The 19963-nt window shown below is 40.9% G+C and overlaps 1 protein-coding gene across 14 annotated transcripts in view; it reads right to left on the bottom strand.

The window, feature by feature from the left end:
* PDLIM5 (PDZ and LIM domain 5) overlaps positions 1–19963 on the bottom strand; it is a 190460-nt gene that overhangs the window by 91568 nt on the left and 78929 nt on the right. The window lies entirely within an intron of this gene.

Genomic DNA, 19963 nt, shown 5'->3' with positions numbered 1-19963 from the left:
ATTCATACTTAAGAGGGGGAAAGTCTGGTGCTAATGAATACTCTCACCCTGCATTCTTCTTTCAGGCATCTTCATTTTGGCCATGTACAAGCACCACATTTGTGTTGGGAGAAAAGCTTTTCTCCTGGCTCAGAGAGAGAATGTACTGCAATTCAAGAAATTTCTTGAGTAAGAGAACCAGCTCTTCTGCAAGAAAGTTAGAAGGATTCCTAAAGGGAAAACTGCTCTCCTCCCCATCTAATTTGAACGGTTGTCTGTTTCTCTCAGGTATGGAGTCCACCCAATATCCTATAGTCCTCTGCTCTCCCTTCCACCCTCCATCCCTCCCTCCAAAAGAAATGGAGGGAGAGCAGTGTCTCCCTCGTAGCCCACCTAGGGAGTGAGTTGTCAGGGAGTCCTGTGGGAACCCCGCAAGGAAAACCTCTCCCACCTCCCACCAACCAGCTGAACAGAGGAGGGGGGCATTCTCCTACAGTGGGAACTTTCCCTAAACAAGTTCCCACTATGGGAGAATGGCTTTCCTGTCCTGTCAATCAGCTGACTGGTGAGGGGGAAAGTGCAGGAATTTTCCCTGCCGAGTGATTTCAAACCCAGTGGGGCTGGAATTTAGGCCTGAGGAGTCTCTCTCTACCCAGGTTCCCAGTCCCAGGGGCTTTTAAATGTTGTGTGGACTGCCAGCTGGGATATTTAAAAGCTGGCAGGGCAGGGGACAGGGTCCAAGAAGACTCTCAAGAAGCCATTTCCCTTGCACCATTGGCTTTAAATCATACTGCATTCAGCCCATCTGTGCTGCTCATGTGGTGATTTAAAAACCAGGGGTTGTCTATTGACTGCCTGCCCTCTTCCCAGGCAGGGGAGAGGATGAGCTGTCAATTAATCAGCTTTTTCCCTAAGGGTGGGGTAGCTCAGGGAGCAGCCCTCTCATGTCCGGTGGCTGGAGAGCTGCCCTGTATAGCTTCCCAACTAGGGGTCTGGGATGCATGCACACTCCAACTCCCAGGATAATTTTTCTAGCTGTAAGAATTTCAGAGAAATTTCAGGGCATTCTTATCCCTAGAAATGAATGCCTATCTGCATCCTTAATATAATGTTGTAGTCTCTATGACTAGCTAGACAAAAGTTGTAGCCCTAGGATGAAAAAAAAAAGTGGTTCATACATGTAAAACAAACAAGCTACTATCCCCATCCAGTTATACTACCTAAGCCACATATGGCCAGCTCCCTTCTGGCAATCTGGAAATTGCCCAACAGGCTGAGTGAACAGTTTAATCATTCCAGTCCATCATTACCTATGCCAGTGCCATGCTTTTATAAGCAGCCCTGAAAGCAATTAAGCCCTGCCATTTTCAGGGCTGCTATTAAATGCAAGGTGGCGGGGAACAACTTGGTGATGTGTGAACATAAGACTACTCCCACAAAAATTCTTACCCCTAATATTGAAATCAATAGGATTCTGCAAATGGGTACTGCTGTTTACATGTTTTAAATGGCCATCTGTTTTACCCATGGATAGCTGTATTGGTTTATAGCATATTTCCATACCAGAGCACATAGCAGAATTGCTTGATTCAGAAAAACCCGCATATAAATTGAATAAACAAACAAATACTTTTAGGAAGATGTTGCCATTTGGTACATCCAACTTTACCAGAATGCTCTGGAGATTTTATAGGTAAGAGTTTTTTGCAGACCCAATCTAGGGTTTACGTGGCAATGAGTGCCAAAACATTAACATAGTCCATTTTTCCCCAAGTCCCTGAAAAGCCCGAAGTGTGAGAAGTGGGCAGGTCCTCCTCCTTACTGTTTAATCACTGCCTTACTTGAAGATGAGAGCATGTTACTACAGTAGAGGCAATAATATTTTTTCAGAAACTCTAATAGGGTGAGACAGACAGGATTAGGGAAGAAAAGGCCTGGGGCACAGACAGTATAGACACATGGGCTGCTTTCAGACATTTGAAAAAAACAAATCAATAAAATGGTGCTTTGCTTTAAATTCTGCATGCCCCTCTGCTGAGTCTGGCACAAGCCCAGAAGAGGCAGCCCATTAGTTGGATCCAGGCTTGTCCAGTGTCTGTATAGTTCAGGCGCTTTAGTGGGGCTTTTTTGGAGCTTTTACCTAAAGCTGATTCAACCAGCTATTAGCTAAAAACAACAAAAAACTCCACTGAAGCACCCAATCTATACAGATGCTGCAGAGCCGGGTCAAGGTAATGCACTGCTTCTTCTGGTAAAACATGTATTTTTTTTGTTTTGTTAACGTCTGCAAACAGCCATGATGCCTTCTTCCCAGGGAGATAAACATCTGAAAAAATCTGTATGGGGGCTGGACAGGGGTGGGATCCACAGATGAATCTGTTCATTACTAACAGCCCTTACACTAAATTGAGGTACCGTGTTGTATAAAGATTTTCTTCAAGCTCAGTTAAGAGACAATTGTAAATGTAAATGTAAATTGTAAACAAGTAAATGTCCGTCTAAAGAGGGAAAATATGAAAAGCTGAAAAACCCAAAGCTGAATATATGTTCTAAATTTTCAGGGGAACTTGGTGGCTCTTCAGGACAAAATGGAGAGAGAATGTTCAATTTAATGGTAGTTTCACATCACTTAAAAGCCAATAGTTTGCATTTACTTGCAAACCAACATGCAAAAGCAAAGTGTTTTTATGTCAAATTTATTCTTCAGTTTTAAGCTTCCTAAAAGTTTGTGTAATACTGTCTATGCAAGTAGTCATCATCATCATTTACAGACAGCAGAAATGCCATAAGGAATACACAAAATACACAGGAAACTGAAACCCATCTGTTCTTTTTTAGATTAAACTATAATTTAACCTGCATAAATAATCCACCCATTTAGCCCAAACAAACACAATCAGATATGATCTATAAACACACTGTTCCTGTGTGATGAATTTTTGTGATGTTTAATGCAATTCAAGACATTCCAACTTCCAGCATAGCCTTATGAGGGAAATGAATTAGTCTGTTCCTTACTGTAGGCAATATATCCGGCAAACATTATTCTTTGGATTCTAATTTTAATCCATTTTCACTCTTAAAAATATGTTAAAATTGTATTAAGGTTTGGCTGTTGTCAGAAAACACTTAATGAAAGTTGAAACTATATTTTCACATGCTACTGTCACTGTAGACAGGATAAAATTCTGGATGAGGCTACCAAAGAATAGGCTTCATTAATTATTCATTTATAAATTTCAACAATATGGTACAAATAATTGAGTTAAGGATTAAATTTATCTTAAAAACATTGTCTATGGTCTTTGAACATTATATATCTGCCTTTAACCCATCAAGTACATTTATTGTTCATTACGTTTACCCTACTTGCTACCGTGTTCAAAATTCATGACTGGCTGGACTTAAGAGAATCAAACATCCTGAAGACAGAACATCAAAATGCAGAAAAGCAAGTCCTCAGCTGATAGATTTGCAAAGGTCAATTAAATCAGAGACTCGAACATAGGGAAGCTTGGCAGCTAGTTAGGTTTACTTGGGATTTTTAGCTATTTCCATATTTTCCAAAATTATTTATAAAGTATAAATTGAAGTGCAATATGAAATGACAATACAATCATTTTTAAACTGATTTAAAAAATGAAGTATGTGCTTCTAGTCAAAATCTGTCATATTTAAGGTCACAGAGAATTTTATTGTGAAATTCTTAATTGTTGAAAAAAAATGGGATGGAAATACAATGCTAACTTGCTGGTGGCCTTGTTCTAATAATGGCCTCTTCTACCACCACCTTTAAAACAGATCAGGCTGGAAAGCTTTCCCCTAAATTGTAGGTATTTTGTTTCAAACATTTTTTTAAGGCAAGGAATTGGAGTGCTTTCAAATTTACTCCTCTTTTGACTGACTAAATAAAAAGTTAAACTTTGAATCCTTCAGGTCAGCTCATCCTTTTCTGACTACTCATCTATGAAGGACAACAGCCTTAGTACTACAGATTATACTACATGGGTGATCAGCCATGGAACAGATCCTCACGCAACTGAGAAAAACAAAATACTTTAATGGCTTTCCATTTTGGCCTATGATATTTTCTTTCCCTCCATTTTTTTTTTTCAGGACAGCACTCAGTCTGCTGATGAAGTGAAAAAAGCCAAATGTGTTCACATTTCACAACTGGCCAACTTACAGTACTGTAGCTTCCAGAAAAACAAAAAAAACTGAGACAGGCAGACATTTTTTAATGTGCATATGCCAAACTATGGTTTGTTAGGGGTTATCTGAACAAAAACAAAATCAGACAATTTAAAGCAAAGAAAAATGAGAATTATTACAAACATTTCTCTCTCCCCTTCCTAACTAACTCCATTGACATTATACATATACTTTATTTTTATCTATCATTATAACAGATGTAATTACTGACCACATAAAAATAAAGGGCAAAGAAAATATTTACGTTATGTTTGCTTTCTGTAACATGCACTGTACTTGAAATAGTGGTTTGTGGTCACAAGCTGATGGTTTGAGTTGTCTACCATGTAGTTGTGAAATAAGTCAACTTTTTTATAGGCACACACAACACCCCAAAGGCAACACAATGCACTGTTCCAGTAATCTCATGAAGACTAGCTCTAATGGATTAAAACTGGAAACTGTGTAGATGTGATATGATACAAGGCCAAAGGGCTGGTGGCTAAACCATTTGCATATACTGCTGTTATACTACGGTGAATATTTCAGAGTCCTTTCCAACATTTATTAAGTAGAGCTCTATTTTTTAAAACACTGCTTACACACTTTTTTACAGAAAACTTCAACCAACCAATGCAGTTTTATTTCCTATAACCCCTGTCCGTATGCCAATATTTTTTAAACAAATAGGTTAAATGACATTAAAATAAATATTTATTCCTTGCTGCAATAAACTTCAGAAAAACAGATTGCTATTGAGGTACATTTACTGCTGAAAATAATACAAGTTTGAAGTTATGGTGTTTATGAGGTATAATGTATGCAAATTTATATCTTACACTTGAACATTTTATCATTTTGAAAACAGTCAATTTCTAAAAGTGTAAGACAGTAATTTCTGAACGTGTAAAATAGCTTCTCCTATTGTGTATAAGCTGTTAACACAAACAGAAAGGGATTAAAGATTGACAGTACAAAGTTAAAAGTGAAATCAACACTACACAAGACAGTGCACCAATTACAAACACCTACATTTTAACCAAAATGTCCTCTAAACTTTCTCAGTTTTTTAAAACAGATACTATTTCTTTCAGAGAGACGTATGATTTTCATATAACTTTGGCTTTAAAAGTTTAAAAAAATAAAGAACTCCTGTCGAGACTCCTATTCTAATCCTAGGAAGATTCCTCTCTCAACAACGTGAGTATATAAATCTGCAGGCTGAGTAATACATTTGCATATTTCAGAAAAGAATACAGTGCCCACAACATTTAGTGCCTCTATACAACGTATTTCTTTGTTGTATTTAGCACAGCAATGCACCATTCTCGTAATTTTAAATATTCACTAGCTGTAATTTTCATGACGGCAATTATTATAATGTGTTGCCCTAATAGCTGACATTCTGTAAATGTTATATGGGTGTGTTTACACGAGATGCGTTAATAAGCATTAGCCTAAGTTAATGCGCATTACAGATGTGCATCTACACGTGCCCACCCTTATTGTGCATTAAGTTAGGCTAATCATGCCTAAATTTGATCCCAATGAAAGCACATTAATGCACATGTAGACATGACCTGGCACTAACTTAATCTGCCCAGCCACTAGGGGGCCAACTTGAGCCCAGCCCCAGGGCTTCTGGCTGGCCACCTCTGCTGGCATCAATTTGGGGCTAGTTAGTTCCAAGTGCTGGCAGCTGGCTCTGGCTTCAGTTTGGGACTAAAATTAGTCCCAAGTGCTGGGAGCCATGTGAAGGGAGGCTGGAGCTCTCCACAGGGACACATGGCTGGACTGGAGGAACTTGGGACTAACTTTAGGCCTAAGTCCCTGCACATGTAGACACCTGCCAAAAATAGCTTAATACACATTAACTTAATGAACATTAAATGTAGTTGCGCTTATCTGCATGTGCAGATGCCCTATGATATGTTCATATTCTCACATAACATGCTTCCTTAAATTAATGCACTAGGTCAGGTAAACAAACAAAGAAGCAAGCAAGCAAACAAACAGAAGCAGCCCTTTTAGGCTCCTGGTATGATCTGCAGCCAAACCAAATATTACTCTTTTTATACTTAAATAAAGTCTGAGCCTTAAGTGACATGCTTTAAAACAAATAACACTCGACATTTTAAAGGAAGAAGCAGCAGCAGCTTTTTTGGGTATTCCCACATGTAAAAGGACTGGTTGTTTTCAAGACCTCCCAAAGGTAGCCACTGCTCATAGTTCCATTCCTGTGGTCTATAGCAATCCCACTGGACACATTTGTAAAGAAAAAAAAGTCCAGTTAAGTAAGATTTTATCTTATTAAAACTCTTAAAAATCAATTTAAAAATACAGAGTACTGAGGATAAATACAGTCTTTCTACTCTGGGGAAGGATTTTTTAAAATTCTGTATCTGTTTGGGCTGATAATTCAGAAATCTAGAGCTTCTTTACAAGTAATTTAACAGCCTACTGATCCCCTATTCACCTGAACATGATTAGGAGCAGCAGTGTAACTAGGAATGGGCAAGAGAGGAACCTACCCCGGGTGCCAAGTTAGGATGGGTGCTGGAATTACTCCTTATCCCTACAGAGTCTGTGCCCCAGTGTAGGGCTTTGACTAACAGCAGGGCAGCCAGCAGGATGTAATCCAGTGAGGGTCATGTGACTGGAGGAGAGAGCTGAGCAGACTATTTTAGCTCAGGCACTCAGGGCTGGACTGACTGCTGGTAACTAGCAGAACAACATCCAGCTGAGCGGCTGCTTAGGAACACCTTGGAGGTAAGGCCAGGAGCTATGGGGATGGCAGGAGGCTCCTGGCCCTGGGTATGACTTGAAACTGCATCCTGCTGGGGAAGGATGGCCTGGTGGGGCAGCTCCCCAGAAATTCCAGGCTTGTTGCCTCCCCAGTGAAAGGCAGGTAGGATCCCCTTACAACCCTAGCTAGAACAGCTAGTGGGGCCAGGCATGCTGAGGGAAAGGCATGAGTCCCGGGGGATGCAAGACCTGAAGCCCCAGGAAAGGAGCATAGGATTTGGCCCAAATGAGGGGGTAGAGAATTTCGCCTGGAAGGGGGACAGGAAGAACCTGTGTCTAGTGAGGGGCTAGAGGCTGGAATTGGCCTAGTGTTAGGCTGCAGGAAACACCTGAAGGGCTGCAGGGGGATCTCCCAGAGTGGAAGTAGGCAAGCCTGATAGTCTGAAGGGTCTGCTCAAGAAGAGCAGGGTAGGTTGGTAGTGGCTGTGTGAGAGGGGGAAGAGTGTATGTGTAGTGTGCGAGAGGCCCAGCAAGGGGAAGAGTTTGGCTTAGCTTCTGTCCGGAGCAACTACTAATGTTGGATGCCATCTGCGAGGCATGGGACACTGTAAGAAGAGTTCAGAGCCGTGTGCAGTCTGCATGGCATTGGGGCATTAAATGGGCAGCCTCCTGCTCATTTCCTCTTGTATTAATGAATAGCACACCGTGGCAGGGAAGACAGGGTGGACTGCCCTAGACAGAGAGGTGGGCCGGCACTGCGACTAGCCACGTGATCTTCCCCACCACACCCAGCAACAAGGTAGCCTTGCAGCTTCTCCATGCCAGGAACTCCAAAACAGTCCCTGACTCTAGAATACATCTCTATGCAGTATAGTACTCTCAGGTATGCGTCAACAGTTAGTTAAGCAAAAGTAAACACAGAGCATCCCTTACCATTTCACACACAGTCCAGAGTGTCTCCCTGGCTAGGGACAGAAATTGTATGTAAACTGGTATAAATGATCAGAAATGGGTTCAAATCTGTAACAGAATAGAAATTCAGTGCATATAAACTGCTTTTAAAATGGCTGAAACTGGTTTACGATGAACTTGGATAGAAGTAATATCAGACTTAACAGATCTAAGTTATATTGGTTTAATGAACTTCTGTCCCAGATCCCCTCCAGGTTCAAGTCAACTCATCAGTTTCCCAGCATCCCAGGATGCTTTGCATCTGCCCAGCAACCCCCCCCCTCCCTTTTCACGGTGGGCTAGACTTGGCCCAAGCGGTCTGCTTCAGCCTGGCAGGGAGGCATGCTCTAGCACACCCCAGGTTCTAGCCTGGGCCACTGTAGCCACGTGGCTGCATTTCTGAAATCAAAAGAGAGTATCTATCTGTTCACTTGCTGATTGGTTCAATCTATGCAGCCCAGACTAACCTGCAAATATCTAATTGATTCAGCCATGGGCTTTTTGACTGTTATGCCTTAATGTCTCAATCCTCCAAATTAACGTACTTCTGGCTCACTTGCTGAAGCAAATGATGGGACTGCCAGTTCCTCATCTATAAGCCCTACTTATTAATTATCTTCAACAACGGGAGTTATATCTGACCAATTTATGTCCATTTCTTTTCTTTACGGTAAATCCTCACTACTACTAGAACAGCTTTTGCCAAACAGCAGTATCTGCATAACTATAAAGGGCACACAGCAAAAAGATTCTGGCAACAAAAAATACCTTTTCCTGAAATCTATAGATGTAGAATCTCTATGGATAATTTTTACCCCAAAGGCCTTCCACCACAGCAGGCTACTTTTTAAAACCCAAAGAAACCTAATAAAAGGCATAGGATAAAACAATTCCTGGACCAAGGAATGCTTTAACAGCCCTCAAAAATCCTAGACATAGTGCTGACGTAAATCTGCCACCAATCCTAGGTTATAATTTAGAGGATTAGATGTCGCAAGCTAAACTGTTTTCTTCAGTGCTTTACCCAGTATGGGTGAATAATATTAAAGTTACCTCATGTGTCTAAAACAGAGTCCGAATAAGTCCATCAGAAAAATCAAACTGACAAATATTTTAACTTGGAATTATCATGACAAGCTGAAAATAACTTCCTCCTTCTCCTGATCATCATATCCTTACTTGGAAATACATGGGCAGGAATGCATACTTTAAATACAGAATTTGTCACGGGCTGGAATAGCGGTATTCCTGCTTTGGCAAAATGAGAGAAGTCAGCTACTACATGGTTAGGGTGATGCACTTTGGGACTATAGCCTACTCGGGAAACTGAAAGTTCCTAGAAACAGAACAAAAATAGCAATATTAGTCTTCTAACAGGGTTTCCAGACAGCATGTTGGGAGATGCACAAAGGAAGTCTGAGTACGAGAGGATAAGGGAACAGACTGGCCAAAACCAGAATAGCTGAGCTAGGGTCAATTGAAAAAGGTCAATGTTTCAGCATACGAACTATGCATGCAAGATTCCAGACATCTTCAGAAGACCCTAATTCCAGCCCAATGAATGTTCTGCATTGCTGGGGAACAAATGATTCTCAATCAGCATGCTGCAGCACCCAGGGGTGCTATGAGATCCTTTTAAGGGTACCACAGGATACTGCACAATATTAGCACTTTAAGTGTGCAAATATGTACCTACGCATGATTCGTAAGATAAATTCAGAGATTTCAAATAGGAGTCTATAGTGTCTAAACATTCTGACCTGTTGTGGACTTTCTGAGTTCTTTGCAACAAGATAATTTCTCTATTCAATTTCCATAGTCAAGAAAGGAGTGAAAGTTAAGAGCTAGCAATTTCTGAAGAGTGCCTTGAGTTAAATGACATGGAGAACCATTGCTGTGGAAACTGAACTATGGAAATTTATATTCTGTACCAGGGTTTTTCTGTATTTCTGCAAAGATATACTTCTCCTTGTACTATTAAAATGGGAACACAGCTGAAAAAGAGTTCTATGAAATGGTTTGCATGCGAGTGTTAGCTTACGCTTACTTTATGGCTCACAAGGGAAGCAACAATAAACCAACAAGTTCATACCTTTGTGTAGAAAGAGTATGTAGAAGCCATGGAGGTAGTCCAAGCAGGAAGATGCCAAAAAAGGTGACTGCACCTTAACACTGTGTTTAAAGATGCTTCTGGTCAGACAGAAGACTTTTTAATGCATCCAACTATTCTGTGGCTGGACTTAGATGATAGCAGTATATTACATTAGAACCCAATCCAGATCAATGTAATAAGTTAAGGCAATAAGTGATTTTTATTCCAATTGCATTTTTATTCCAATGAGTTAATGAATGAATGAATGAATGATTCTTCTAGTCTGAAATGGAAGGAAGTTTAGAAGGAAGATTAATCAAGCATTCTGTCACTCTGCCAAAGGAAATAAGAAGATAATGAACATTAATATATCATGCTAAAATTCAAGGAACTGGTAAAGAAGCCTTTTCCACAGACAGATTCAGTAAATAACTGTATAAAAGAAATGGAAAACTATAATATAATGATGCCCTTGCCACAAAAATTGCTTGTAATTGTATATAAGGCTCAGCCAGTTAGAGAATTATTGGTATATCCTTTCTACTAAGAATAAACATAATTAGAATTGAGTTTCTAGTTAAGTGATTTTCTGTGATTCAAATCTATTGTTGATTCGATGATGTACAATTCTGACCATGACTAAAAAAAACAAAACAAAACTCACCCATCAACAAATAGCGTTCTTCCCTTCTCATCCCAACCAGCCTCGTTAGGTAAGACAGAAAAGCCTCAACGTATGTCCTCAAGGGCAACAAACTATAGCTGGTTGGCCAACTGAATAAAAGATTTATCTTGCATAGTACCTTACACCCTACTTTCCAGCCAGGTTCATCACTAAGAACTGTTAGCTCAAGTTTTTACCTGACCTTGACTCTGCAGCAGTTTCACCATGGGGAATTCTATCATCTCATCTAAGTGGAGCACAAACCAAGGCTCCTGCCCCCTTATGTTTCATTTTTGTTTTCTCTACATGGCAAACAAAACCAGTCTGGTGAGAATAGAGGAAGAAAGCTCCACAAACTACATTATATCTATTTCAGGTATTATATAAATAAATATCATGCATATGTATGCACCTGTTAGCTTTAATACCACATTTCTCTATTTTTTCTTTATTTTTTGGCATTTATTTTAATTGATTATATATAAAGCCATCAGATCAGAAGTACTATATCCAGCACAAATACCACAGAGCAGGACAAGTTATTACATCCTAGTGTACCTAGTATAGGTTTATTAATTCTCTACTTATCTGGAAGAGTCTTGTAGGAAGAAAAAATGTTGTCATTGTTGTAAACACCTTCCCTTAAGTACAGCTGACAGATCCAGCCACATCTTTAAGTGCAATTGAAAAGAAATTCACAATGCTTGCCAGAAACCAGTCAGAAATTCTGCTTACTGCCAAAACTAGGCAATAAAAGAATGCAAAGAAATCTCCACCCTAAACTACAATGAAGCCAAAACTGACCCCTGCCTTTCCAACAAATGGATTTCTGTAGCTAATAAACCAGTTGGGGAATGATTTATAATAGACATTTAGGATACATTAAATTATAAATTGCAATTATAAGTCAGTAATTATCAACTTTGTTAGAATTGAGGCACCCCTCAGAAAACACTGGCTTTTAGTTTTCATTAATTTTACCTATGTGAGAAACTCAGAAAGCCCATAGCAGGTCAAAATATTTTTGTCACCACAGATTCCAATTTTCAAGCTCTGGATTTACGTTGTGAATGACATTTAGGTGTTTCCACTTCTAACAGTGCCAAGACTGAGTGGCAAACCTGAAAGGATCGCACAGCGCGCAGGTTGATAATCATCAGTTAAGTATGGAGGTGTTCAGGTCCCCTTGTGGGGCAGTAATCTGCCTGGCTGGGGGCTACCTAGTAGTGATGACCAGGTAATGAGGGTAGAACCACAAAGAGGGTTAAGAACTATAGGAGGCAGTGCAGGTAGGGAAGAGGGCAGATAGCTGGCCTGGGGATGAGCCAGAGATTAAGTTGCTCCTCTCCTAATGTTTGGAAAGGACACAAGGCTTTGTATTTGTATTGAATTCTAGATAGTATTGGCAAAGAATAAACTGGCCTGAGAAACTGAGAACAGAGCTGGCTCACCTGTTTAAGGTAGTAGGGTAAGCAACCCACTTATGAGGTAAAATAGACCAAAAAAAAGTTAAACCCATCCAACTTAAAGTAGCCCAGTTAAAGCAAACTTGAGACACTGAAAACCACAAGACTTATTTCGTTTTTTCCCCCAACACCACCATGAACATTATTCCTGTAGCAAGACCAAAAACAAAAAACAAAAAAAGAACAGTCCTGCAACTTTGAGTAGGAAAAATAATGGTTTATACCACAACCTTGCCCTTGCCCTGATGGCATAAAGTAAAAAAAACAAACAAACCCAAGTACTGAGTATATAAAAAAAAGATTGCCTACTGAACTTGAGTCTTTTATTCAAACATCCATTTCCAAATGCATTCTCTTATTAAATTTGCCTCCCCTTGGAACTCACAATACAATGCAACAAACTAAGTAGTCACACCACCGTTACTAAGACATCTTATTATCATGTTGGTTGAATGGTGAAGGACAGTTCTGCAGAGATAAGATCACTTTGAAACTAGGTAGGCAATCTGGGTTTATTGACTTCTCCTGTATTTCCAAATGAATACATCTGGTCCTTAGCACAAGCTTGTCTAACACATTCATGGTCGTATTTCATATTCTTTCCCTTTTTTGTTCATGTCTCTAACCTACAGTTTCAGAAATCATTATATGAGGGTCAACATAAGGATTTTAAAGTTACCTGCAGAGACTCCCGTAATTTAGAAATAAGTTACTTTAATGGCTATTAGGGCTGTGTGAAATTTAGGCACCTGTTTCATTTTGGAGGTGTTTTGGCCCATTTCAGTGCCCGAAACACCGAATCTGAAATGAAATAGAAGGCTTCGAAACATAATGAAACCATACAAAATGTTTTGGAAATGTTTCGGAGGCACCCCCTGAGACTAGTACAGCACAGCCCCATAGTCCTCCTTTTAAAGTGCCAGGAGGCTGGGACTGGGCAGGACAGCCATGGGGGCTTCTCCTGTGGCTCCCCCTGCCGGGGCAGTAGCAGGCATAGCTGGAGGAGAACCTGCAGCCCTCTGGCTGTGCCTGCCTCTCCCCGGACGATCCTAATCAGTATCAAAACTCTGAAACAGATTCGGCTGAATCAAAATGTAACGGTGATCCGAAACACTGAAATGAATCACTGTCCTCCAAAACAGACAAATCCGAAACAGAAAAGAAACAAAGCTGTTTCTCACAGCCCTAACGGCTGTTCCTTCTAGTTAAAATGAACTTATTTTCAACATATGAATGAAAGAGCCCATTTTTTAAATATTTAAGCTCCCTTCAGTCTGACACAACTGTTTATTTTCTTTTTGACAGCATGACACATACTCTATTATGTTTAAAGAATGCCTGCAAGTTAGCAGCAAGAAACATGGCATATATGAAAAATGTGTTTCAAAGGAAGCTAACAGGTTCACTGCAAGTGTGGGCAATAATTTTCAGTTTAAAAATAGAAAAGAGAAATAACATCACTTAAGATACTTGCATAGCGAGATGATGAATGCTTATACAAGAAAAGCATTACAAATTATATAGCAGGCTGACAAACTATAGGATTTCATGCAAGTCTGCCAGGTAAACTAAAGTCATATAGACTTTGAATTCTGGGCTATGAGATCAGACAGGCAGTGCAGGGTTGATGGAAAATGATGAATATTTCCCTGGCCCTTATACTTAACATTAGGATTTAAAGGCATAAGATGAGTCACTTTTGAACATAAAACACTGGAACTACTGATTTATAGAACTACAGTATGAAACCTGGTTAAATGCAGCATCTAAAGCAGGTGTCAAACATGGCCTGCAGAGCCACTTTTGTCCAGCCCAACTGGCTACTGAAAGTTGGGGGTGTGGGTAGGAAGGGATGACAAGAGGGTGAGAGAGGGCTGTGCAGATATAGCCCTGCTTGCTCTACAGCTGATTGCCTTACCACTGCTACTGTCACAGACCCCTCCAGTCCTGCAACAACTGCTGTTATCATTACAGCTGCCCTGTGCCCTGGGCCAGATCCAGCCCATGAGGAACCTGCATGGTCTGGATCTGCCCTGGGGCACAAGGTGAGTTTGACATCCTTTAAGTGAAGATAGCCAATTCCTGGAAAAAAGGATCAAATTTTCAATTCCTATTTATCTACAGGTCATTTTGAGCTGTCTGAAAGTTTAAGAATTTCCAATTAATTAGATTTGGACAAAAACACAGGTGGGGAGGCACCACGATTCATGAGTGCCTGCTAGACACTTGCCAAATCCCAAAACTACCTAAGGGCATTTTTACACATGCAAGTGCTGCGGCACCAGGCGCTTTGAAAAGTGTCTGCTGCTGCAATGCTTGGCATTGTATAAGTGACTAAAGGCACATAAATGCTGAGAAAATGGCGACAGAGAGCTTTTGAACGAATACACGTTGGAGGGCTTTCGTTCAAAAGCGCACTGCTGCCATTTTCTGTGCACCAACATGCATTTTACCACTTATACAACTGCACGCAGCACAGCGCAGTTTGCCTCAGCTTGTGTGTAGAGCAGACACAATTAAGTCTCCTTGAAAGCGGCAGATCTCCAGTGGGTCATGGGACAGAAAAGTATGTGTATAAATGACCTAAGTTTCTGAAAAGTAAACCCATGTAGTCTTAAAAGGTCCTTGATCAGAAACCTTCTGGATTTGGATTGAACTTGTTATTATTCATGTTCACTATCTTGCTGGCAGACTAATGAGTTAGTAGACACATGACAACCATTAATATAAGGAAATAAAAATAGTCAATAGAAATAAATTGCCTAATGATTTCCAAGAGTCATTTTTCAACTGCCTGATGCTTTCCCAGTATAACACTTTTACCTAGTGAATAGAGTTGTGGTTTAATATATATTAAGGTTTTAAAAAACAGAACGGTTGCATAGCTGTACTAATACGAACTGATTGAGAATCTGAAGGTAGAAGACTACTTTAGTGACAGTGATGATCAGGGATCTGAGTTTTCTGTTTCCCCTGTTTCCTGGCAGGGCTGATGGGGGTGGGGAGTGTGGGTGGGAAGTAAAGGGCACTGGCAGAGGTGAAGGAGCTGTGGGTAGAGGGTGAGAGACACCAGCAGAGCTGGGGGCTGTGACTTGTGAGTGAGGAGCTTGGACTTGCTTCCTGGTGAGCAAAGGGGGCAGGGAAAGCTCCGATTTTCTATAATAAAAAACCCGAAATCAAATACCAACACTTATACGCATGTAGAACTAATTTTATTATAGTGATTGACACACTGGTAAGCTTCCAAATTGCTTTAAAATATTACATACATCATTAAAACATTGTGTTCAATTGATACCTATATCTATATAGTGGCATTTCATTTTAACTGTGGATTTTAGGTTTTTATAAGAGAATTTGTGATTTTTAAACAGAGAAAACCAGGATCCTGGTGATGATGAAACAATGAAGCTGACGATCCTAAGGAAAGGAAGAAAGGAGACTAGTAAAACAAGAACACTGGACTGCAGAAAAATGGTCTTTAACCAACTGAACTGGTAGGAAAAATACAATGGGAGTCAAGTCTCAGGAAGGGAGGAAGAGACAAAAAGATCTAGTTTCATAGTTGGTAGGGTTGGAAGGGACCTGAGCAGATCATCAAGTCCAACCCCCTGCCATGGCAGGATAGAATGCTGGGGTCAAACGATCCCAGCTAGGCGACTGTCTAGCCTCCTTTTGAAGACCTCCAGGGTAGGAGCGAGCACCACTTCCCTTGGAAGTTGATTCCAGCTCCTAGCTGCCCTGACTGTGAAGTAGTGCTTTCTGATATCCAGCCTGAACCTACTCTCAGTCAACTTATGGCCATTATTCCTAGACTTACGGCCATTATTCCTAGTTGTTCATGTAGTTGTTCATTAAAGAGACAATATTATAGGCACAAAAGTCTGGAAGTGAAGGAAGGTCAGGAAAGATAGCAAGAGACCTTGTTATTTTAATCCTGGGCTGTTTAACAACCAAACTTAAAATGTATCTTTCAAAAAAAATAGAAATTTGGCCTTATTACTAAGGATAAGTATATGATGAACACACAGAAACAAAACCATAAAGGCCAAGACACCTTACTAACAAGGGACATGAAGACAACAAACACAGCATTATTTAAAGATGCTAGAAGCAGGAGGGAGAACTAGGCAGGGGAAAAATGAATAATGATAAATGAACAAGAGGTTGTAAAAGGGCATATGCAGTATAATTCCTATCTGTTAAAAAGTGGGGTGGGGGAGTAGGAAGGAGGAGGACCTAAGAGTAAGAAACTAGTCAGTCAAATTTTGCTACCTTAACAGATACTGTAGCGTAGCATATCATCAAATAATTGATTTATATGCACTTACAGGATAATGAGGTGATTAAAAATAGCCAACATGCATTTGTAAAGAGCAAAGCATGCCTAAACTCTGTCTCAAGGTGATGGGCCACAACAGGATTTCAAAAGGTGAGTAAGATTCACTGCTACTGATCCCCCCTGGCACCTGCCACTGCTTCTACCACCACAGCAACCCCCTTTTAAGCTATTTTGAAGAGAATCAGTTTGACTCTGCCTGTTCCAAGAGAAGCATAAACATTCAACCACATTCCAAAGCTGGTCTTAGTTCAGTTTTAAAGCTAAAATGACTACAAAGTTACTTAAGAGATAACAGGCATCATCTTTAAAAAAATTATGACTATGCCCATTCAGGCTAAAATTACTGTGACAGTATAAGCTCTTTCTCGTAGTAATACTTATATTTCAGATTTATCTTGTTGCTAACACTCTTGATGATGACAGGACTTGATTGAGTGTGTCTAAAGACTTTATCAGAAGCTGGAATTACACTGTGTGAGGTAGCATACAAACAAGTAGTAAAAAGAACAAGCACAGAATGAATCAGTCTTAAAACACCCAGAGCTGTGGGTTGTTTCCCTCCACCCCCTTGCAGTTGTATTATAGTTACATTTTTATTATTTTTGCCTCCAAGTGTCCATATACATTTTCAACCACCTTCATTTAATATAATCCAGAACTTTATTTTCTGTAGTAATCAAACCCCACATGACTTTGGGCATCCAAAGCATAAAGATATCCCAGAGGGTCATTTTTGGCTTAGACAATGAAATAAAAATGAATAACGTCCCTGGATGTGGAACGCTTTACAACAGCTGCATTGTTCTAGTGCGACAGCTCACAATTAGTGGTGTGATTTATGAGATACTGTACTTTGATTAGAGATATTGTTTTAGTTACTCATATACAAATTTATTAGTATTTTGGTTTTCATTTTCAAAAAACATAGACATTTCCTGAGAAAATGAAAAGCTCGAGAACTGAAGTCTAATCTGTGATGTCCCAGCTGACTATATTCAAGCATGCCAACAGAGTTAAAATGTCACTAAAGATCATGCCACTCCATGAGGCATCTGTGTTATTTTAAGAAGTGAAGATAAACTCTAGCCAACTTCACATTGTTTCCTTGTATCCTTCATTCCATGGCCACTGACACAGCCTAAAATAAATGTACAAGAACAATGGCTCCACGTTTTAAATGCCTGCTAATAACTAGTCTCTTAAATTCCAAATCTTTCATGACCTATGTGATCCCTGGGTCATATTGGGAAAGGTTTCGCCAGAGATGAGTGGTAAATCGTATTAGAGGGGGAAAAATACTTAAATTTCTTTTAAAATCAGGGAATGTAAAGTGCTTATGTGGGGATAGGGGTGGGTGACAATTTTTTTAAAGTTCTTTTTCTTCCTTTCTGTAGTCTAGTAACATACTTGAGACTATTACTGACCTCTGGGTGCAGAAACTTCACCTAGTCTTTAAATCAACCTTGTAAGTACATAATACAGCTCAGATTTAGTTGGATACCTGCACATTATGTTTAGATAACTATGGAATTTTCACCACTCTTTGCCAGTGTAACAAACTGTAAGACTAGACTTATTTTCCTTCTAAGCAGCCTAAAATTTTTCATGGTAAACAATCATGTTTTAAGAAGTGATGCACAACAAAAGTATGTATAACAAACATTTCACACGATTCAAAAACTTGATGCTTCACCCAAAAAAGACTGATTACATTATACTGAAAACAACCATAAGCCATCCGGGGTTATCAGGCAATTTAAAATATGATTTTGTTGGCTGGAATTTCATGGAGGCTCATATAAAGGACACAGATCACCAAGCCTCTAATGTCATAGATTATTCTTTGTGGGTGTATCGCTGGGGCAAGCATGGGGATACCAACACCTCTGAATTTTTACTGGACAACAGTAGCACATGACCATGAACCTGGCATCAGTGTATATTTCTCTGATTGTACCTTTTAAGGAGCTCATCTACTCTCCAGAAGGAGTAGCATAAAACTGTCCCAACAGAAAAGGAAATACTACTACTACGCGAGGCTGGGTCCCTGTAGGCTGACACAAAGGAGGGACAATGAACCCTCAGAGTTCCTAAAGACAACAAAACTTTCATCTTCAGTGCAGTTAACGAAAAAGACTGTGTTTGGGAACAATTTAAATAAAGCCAACCTTCTTCCTTACAGTGACCCCGCCCAATTGGCATTCCTAGTATTGCCACCCCCACTATGCCAAAAATCATGCGCTGAATTCTTTAAAAAACCCCAAAACAAACAAACCCCAAGAGACTGGCATGTAAATCATGAAATGCTATTTTTGAAGCGTGTGTGTATGTGTGTGTGTCGGGGGGTGGAAGGTATTTGTGAAGGTGTGTGCGTGTGTTGGGGGGGGAGGGTTGGAGTGCAAGGAGGGAGGTCCCTGCACACCCCGGTAGACTGCAAAGTACTGTGGGTCAGGAGTGAGAGGCAGCAGCTGGGCTGGAGGGACTATGGCCTGAGAATGAGCAGACATAGACAGCACCCAGCTGTTAAGTGAAGGGGAAGACATGGGGGGAGACAGAAGGGGTAGGGAGATTGAGGGCCCCCATGGTGAGGGAGAGAGTGGGGCAGGAGCAGAGGCTCAGGTGAATGGGACCCTGGGGCCAAGGCAGGTCTCCCAGAGGTGCAAAGCCCTGCAGCTATGCACATCCCCAGGGGAGGCATAGACGCACATGCCTCCTGAGGGGAAGAGGCAGGCTGCCTGCTGCAGGCTCAGGCTCTGTGCCCTGCTGCATTTGCTCCAGGAGCTGAGCCGTGTGACGCCAGTGTGCTTCCTGCGTCTGGGCAGACAGGGGACACACCAGATGGCCAGCACACCTTGTGTCCCTGCCTGCCCAGTGGGCAGCAATGACATTGTGTGGCTCTCAGGACAAAGGCAGCAAGGCACAGAGCCCCAGTCTGCCTCTTCCCCACAGAGGACACGTACCCTACATATCTCCCCCAAGGGTGTGCACAGCCAGGGGGCTGCATTCTCCCCTGTGTCTCTGAACAACCCGTCCCAGGCCCAGCGACTCATTCACCCCAGCCCCTGCTTCTGCCCCACTCCCTCCCTCACCATGGGGACTTCAATCTCCCCTCCCTGTGCCCCCTTCTCCTCCACAAACTTACCAGCTGGGAAAATCCATCTATCTGAGGGTTGGATTGGGAGATCGTGAATCCGACTGATTTTGACTTGGGGAATAGCAAGAGAATGCAGTAATGCCAGCTGTCACAAAATCATTGTGAGACTAACTCAGTAGTCCAAAGTCTTAGACCTGGGGGAACCTCTTGCTCCAACTCCATTTCAGAAGCTTTCCTCACTATACTTGCTTGGATCCTCGTTATTTAAGGTGTCACCCTCAAGTTAGACAAGCCTCAGGGGTACAGAGGATTGGAACAGACTATGACCACAGGAGCTGTTTAACCCCAATTCTTGAGTGCCTCGAATGTGGCACAGAATCCTCATAATCCTTTTGAACACAGGGATAACTGATGAATCACAGCCAGCACTACGTAAGTA

The sequence above is a fragment of the Crocodylus siamensis genome, chromosome 2, assembly GCF_052110815.1.
Source record: "Crocodylus siamensis isolate JL-2025a chromosome 2, ASM5211081v1, whole genome shotgun sequence".
Classification (NCBI taxonomy): domain Eukaryota; kingdom Metazoa; phylum Chordata; order Crocodylia; family Crocodylidae; genus Crocodylus; species Crocodylus siamensis.
This window is presented reverse-complemented; position numbering and strand designations above follow the sequence as displayed.